Source organism: Peromyscus eremicus, chromosome 4 (assembly GCF_949786415.1).
Source record: "Peromyscus eremicus chromosome 4, PerEre_H2_v1, whole genome shotgun sequence".
NCBI classification, from domain to species: Eukaryota; Metazoa; Chordata; class Mammalia; order Rodentia; family Cricetidae; genus Peromyscus; species Peromyscus eremicus.
The window spans coordinates 64212756-64218592 of NC_081419.1; the positions used below are offsets into that span (position 1 = coordinate 64212756).

The 5837-nt window shown below is 36.7% G+C and overlaps 1 pseudogene; it reads left to right on the forward strand.

Moving 5' to 3' along the window:
- The first annotated feature begins 850 nt into the window (after window positions 1–850).
- Window positions 851–1812, forward strand: LOC131907782 (olfactory receptor 5D18-like; annotated as a pseudogene).
- The last annotated feature ends 4025 nt before the right edge of the window (window positions 1813–5837 follow it).

Sequence of the window (5837 nt, forward strand, 5' to 3'; positions counted from 1 at the left end):
TCCATATTGTTCCAGGTTAAATAAAGTATCAAGCCAGGAAGGGCTACTTATCAGTCTCTTTATTTCTTTAGCACAGAAATAATCATAACAGGGAATGTATCTTAGTTTAGAGGAAATGAGTGATATGGGTGATAATTACATACACAACAAGCATTTTGAGAATCTGGATTCTGCATGTAGCTTTCTCCAGTTTCTATTTTTCACTTATACAATAAGTAGAATATAATCACAGCATAATCATTGTATAATTCTTGTAATTCATTGATGTGTTATTAGAACCTATATGCTGAAGTTCAACTATGAAAAAGATATTAAGGTTTATTTTGAGATCAGATTTCACTGTGAAAGACACAGTGTAAGTCACAATGAAACACAACTACAAAAATAGTGATATAAACGAAGTTTCAACTTTTATGACTATTATCATTTATCATTACTAATACATATATGATGTCCATTTTAATTAGTTTAGAAATCTGGTATGTTTTTGATATATTATATATCTGTCATAACTATTTTTTGGTAATTTGTATGAAGTTTTATGGCAGGATGAAAGCATATATGCATTACTAATTTAAAATAAACATAATTACTATAATTTAATTTAGAATGTTTGTAAAGACTTGATTTTGTACCTGAGAAATTAAAACTGAATCCAATAGTTCAATTGTTTTATGAGGATTTGAAGAGGATTATAATATATCAAAACTCTATCAAGATATCGCAGATATGATAAGTACTCAGTTGCTAAGGTATCTGACACTTGCTCAAACCCTATGAAGCTCCTCTCAGCTTCAAGTTCAATATTTTACTTTTCAGAAGAAACATTGTACTCTGAAAAATACAAGCCATGTTGCTGTCAGATGGAAGTAACATTGATGCCGTGTTTTCCCTCTTGGGCTTTTCAGATTACCCAGAACTGAAAGTCCCTCTCTTCTTGGTATTTCTCACCATCTACAGTATCACCGTGGTAGGCAATATTGGCATGATCCTCATCATCAGAATTAACCCCAAACTGCACACTCCCATGTACTTCTTCCTCAGGAACCTCTCCTTTGTGGACTTCTGTTATTTCTCTGTCATTGCTCCCAAAATGCTGGTGAACCTTGTTGCAAAAAAGAGACCTATTTCATTTTGAGAATGTATAGTGCAATACTTTTTCTTTTGTACCTTCACAGTGACTGAATCATTTTTGCTAACAGTGATGTCCTATGACCGGTTGGTGGCCATCTGTAACCCCATGCTTTATATTGTAGCCATGTCATAGTAACTCTGTGTTGGGCTGGTGGTAAGGATCCTGTGCATTCACATGCTCAATGATTTTGATCAGTTCGTCTGTCCAATTATCTTTTGTTGGTTTCAACAATTGGTCATTTCTCCTGTGAGTTTTCCTCACAACTCTCCCTTGCTTGCTCTGATACTGAAGTCAATCAATTGCTCCTACTCATTTTTTCTCCTTTAACTCTGTAAGTACACTTCTCTTCATTTTCTTGTGTTCAATGTTATTACCATTCTGACGAAGCATTCAGGTAGTAGATGCAGCAAGGCTTTCCATACTGTGCTTCTCACTTAAAAGCCATCACCATCTTCCTTGGTACCACATTATTTCTCTATTGTGTGCCCAACTTTAAGAATTCTAGGCACACAATCAAAGTGGCCTCTGTGCTTTACACAGTAGTGATTCCCATGCTGAATCCCCTGACCTACAGTCTGAGAAATAAGGATGCCAAAGACATAGTCAGCAAGATAATTAACTTCAAACTTTTATCTTTTCTCAAACACCTTCTTTGGAATTTTAACTTTGATGTATAAATAATGTGTAAGAATTTATTCTTAATTATATTGCATTTAGTAGAACTAATTTTAATTTTTTCATTGAACAGAATGAACTTTGTATGATATAACATTGGCTCATTCCTTTTCTTGCACAACAAAATCAGGATCTCTGTGATATGCAATACAGTAATTATAAAACATGTAAATTTTATTACCTGTAGAATCTGATTAAAAGATTAAAGATAGCATAACTGCTTTATGGGTTACAATGTATAATTAGGTTAGTATTAATTCCATATTTTTACTTCATAATATAACTCGAGCCAATGGATTTCTCAAATATATTCATTTGTGCTTTAAGTAAACAAATATCAGTTAGAATAGATATAATTATTATCTCAAGAATGCAGAATTAGTATTGATATTATATATGAAGTGCATGCCCATTGTGAAGTAATGAACACAACAACTATTCTCAAAAAGATTGAGAAAAAATGTTTCAGAAGGATATTTTAAATTATAAAATATTTTCTTTTAAAATTAGTAATGGAGGCTGTCGCTTTGCCTTGTTGACCGTATCCTTTGCTCTACAAAAGTTTCTCAGTTTCAAGAGGTCCCATTGATTGATTGTTTCTCTCAGTGTCTGTGCTACTGGTGTTATATTTAGGAAGTGATCTCCTACGCCAATGCATTCAAGACTACTTCCTACTTTCTCTTCTAGCAGGTTCAGAGTAGCTGGATTTATGTTGAGGTCCTTGATCCACTTGGACTTAAGATTTGTGCACGGTGATAGATATGATCAATTTGCAGCCTTCTACACGTTGATATCCAGTTATGCCAGAACCATTTGTTGAAGATGTTTTCTTTAAAGCGACAGCCTACAGAATGGGAAAAGATCTTCACCAACCCCACATCTGACAGAGGACTGATATCCAGAATATATAAGGAACTCAAGAAATTAGACATCAAAATGCCCAACAGTCCAATGAAGAAATGGGCTATAGAACTAAACAGAGAATTCTCAACAGAGGAAACTCAAATGGCTGAAAAACATTTAAGGAATTGCTCAACATCCCCAATCATCAGGGAAATGCAAATCAAAACAACTCTGAGATACCACCTTAAGCCTGTCAGAATGGCTAAGATCAAAAACTCTGAAGAAACCTTATGCTGGAGAGGATGTGGAGCTAGGGGAACTCTCCTCCACTGCTGGTGGGAATGCAAGCTTGTACAACCACTTTGGAAATCAATATGGCGCTTTCTTAGAAAATTGGGAATCAATCTCTCCCAAGATCCAGCTATACCATTCGTGGGCATATATCCAAGGAATGCTCAATCACACCACAAGAGCACTTGTTCAGCTATGTTCATATCAGCATTGTTTGTAATAGCCAGAACATGGAAACAACCTGGATGCCCTTCAACTGAAGAATGGATAAACAAAATGTGGTACATATACACAATGGAATACTACTCAGCAGAGAAAAACAATGACATCATGAGGTTTGCAGACAAATGGATGGATCTAGAAAAAATCATCCTGAGTGAGGTAACCCAGACTCAGAAAGACAAACATGGTATGTACTCACTCATAACAGGATACTAGATGTGGAACAAGGATGACTGGACTGCTATTCACATCACCAGGGAGGCTACCTGGAAAACAGGACACCAAGAAAGACACGGGGATCACCCAATGACAGAGAAATGGAAGAGATCTATATGAACAGCCTGGACATGAGTGGGGGTAGTGAAGGGCGAGGGTCGAGGGAAAGAGAGCTTGGGGGAGTGGGAGATCCCAGCTGGATCAACAACAGAGAGGGAGAACAAGGAATAGGAGACCATGGTAAATGAAGACCACATGAGAACAGGAAGAAGCAAAGTGCTAGAGAGGCCCACAGAAATCCACAAAGATACCCCCACAACAGACTGCTGGCAATGGTCGAGATACAGCCCGAACTGAACTACTCTGGTGATGGGATGGCCAAACACCCTAATTGTCGGACTAGAAACCCCATCCAACTACTGAGGGATCTGGATGCAGAGATCCATGGCTAGGCCCCGGGTGGATCTCTGGGAGTTCAATTAGTGAGAAAGAGGAGGGTTTATATGAGTGAGAATTGTTAAGACCAAGGTTGGATAAAGCACAGGGACAAATAGCCAAACGAATGGAAACACATGAACTATGAACCAATGGCTGAGGAGTCATCAACTGGATCAGGCCCTCTGAGTGGGTGAGACAGTTGATTGGCCTGATCTGTTTGGAAGGCATCCAGGCAGTGGGACTGGGTCCTGTGCTCATTGCATGAGTTGGCTGTTTGAAACCTGGGGCCTATGCAGGGTCGCTTGGCTCAGCCTGGGAGGAGGGGACTGGATCTACCTGGACTGAGTCTACCGGGTTGATATCAGTTCGAGGGGAAGGCTTCACCCTGGAGGAGGTAGGAATGGGGGGTGTGCTGGGGGGAAAGTGATGGGGGCCGGAGTGGGGAGAACAAGGGAATCTGTGGCTGATATGTAGAACTGAATTGTATTGCAAAATAAAAATAATAATTAAAAAAAATAGTAATGGAAAACAGAGAGCTAAGTTTTTTTCTTTAATTTCTTTTCTTTCTTTCTTTCTTTCTTTCTTTCTTTCTTTCTTTCTTTCTTTCTTTCTTTCTGTTTTTTATTAGACAATACCACTATTCAAAACAAAACAAAATGAAACAAAAACTTTCTCTTGGCCACAGTGGGGTGTTATTACAGAAAACCACAAGCAATTAAAAAACAGAGATGTAGAGCTCAACCTCAGTGGGTACATCTGCAAAGCAGTCTTAAACCTACCACTCAGGTAACACTGAAGAAGAGGGGCCAGAAAGATTGTAAGGGACAGAGGAAAGGGAAGAGTGCTGGGAGACTGTGTCTCCTACAAATGCCAAAAGCCACGCTCATGAAGTCTCACCAACATGATTGCCAAATGTGAGAGCTGAATTGTCAGAGTTCAATTTGAGGCAAAAAGAAGTTTTTTTCAGGAGTTAAACATTCATAAATGAAATCATGAGGTAAGAATATACGACTTAGTTCAAAATCTGATAGTTATTTCATTGTACAAAGTTGTCATGACTCTTGTACGTTTTTTCTTCCTCTGCTGTGTGCATGTGTTTTGTGGTGCATATATAAGGATGACCTGAATAGAAACTTGTGTGAGGTGATTTCGTCATCCTAAATATACTTTAAGTAAGTGTGATAATGAATAATATAATCTTAAAGTCCTAAATGATTGGTTGTATTTTTATATTTGTCTATCCAGCCTGTAGACAGTACTATTCTATGCTGTAACAATACTATTCTACTTAGATGATGTTAGAAAAATTATCACCCTCTGAATAATTTTTCGCTAAATTTCATCTGGGTCTTTGTCAAAATAATTCTAATTTTTCTTAAATGAAATATTGATTGTGGTCTGAAATGTTGTAAATTTATTACTTACAGAATATTACTCAAAATAAAAAGCAAAAAAAAATAATGTGTATGATTTAACGTGACTATTAGTCTGATGGAGCAAATATAATTTTTTTCCCAGACAGGGTTTTTCTGGGAAACAGTCCTGGCTGTCCTAGAACTCATACTGTAGACTAGGCTGACTTTTAAATCAGAGGGACCCGCCTGCCTCTGCCTCCCAAGTGCTGGGACTAAAGGTGTGTGCCACAGCCACCAGTGTAAATAAATGTTTTGAATATATGTTTTGAAAAAACGATCTGTGGTTAGTCTGTGGAATGAATAAAAATTTCTTAATAAAAAAAGGTTAAAAAAAAAACAAAAAAGAAAAATGGAAAAACAAACAAGTATATAATCTGGAATATAATGATACAAAAGCTCAATAAAGTTAGTTGATCAAGTTATTTTGTGTTTATGGAAATTATAAAAATGTTTATTTGATATACATTTTAAACAAACATCACATTTTCATTGAATATGCATTAGAAAATTATAACAAAATATTTTTGGAATTGGTTGTCTGAGGGAATCCCTTTCCTATTGTATGAATTTCTGTTTTCCTGATTTTTCACAGTTTTATCTTT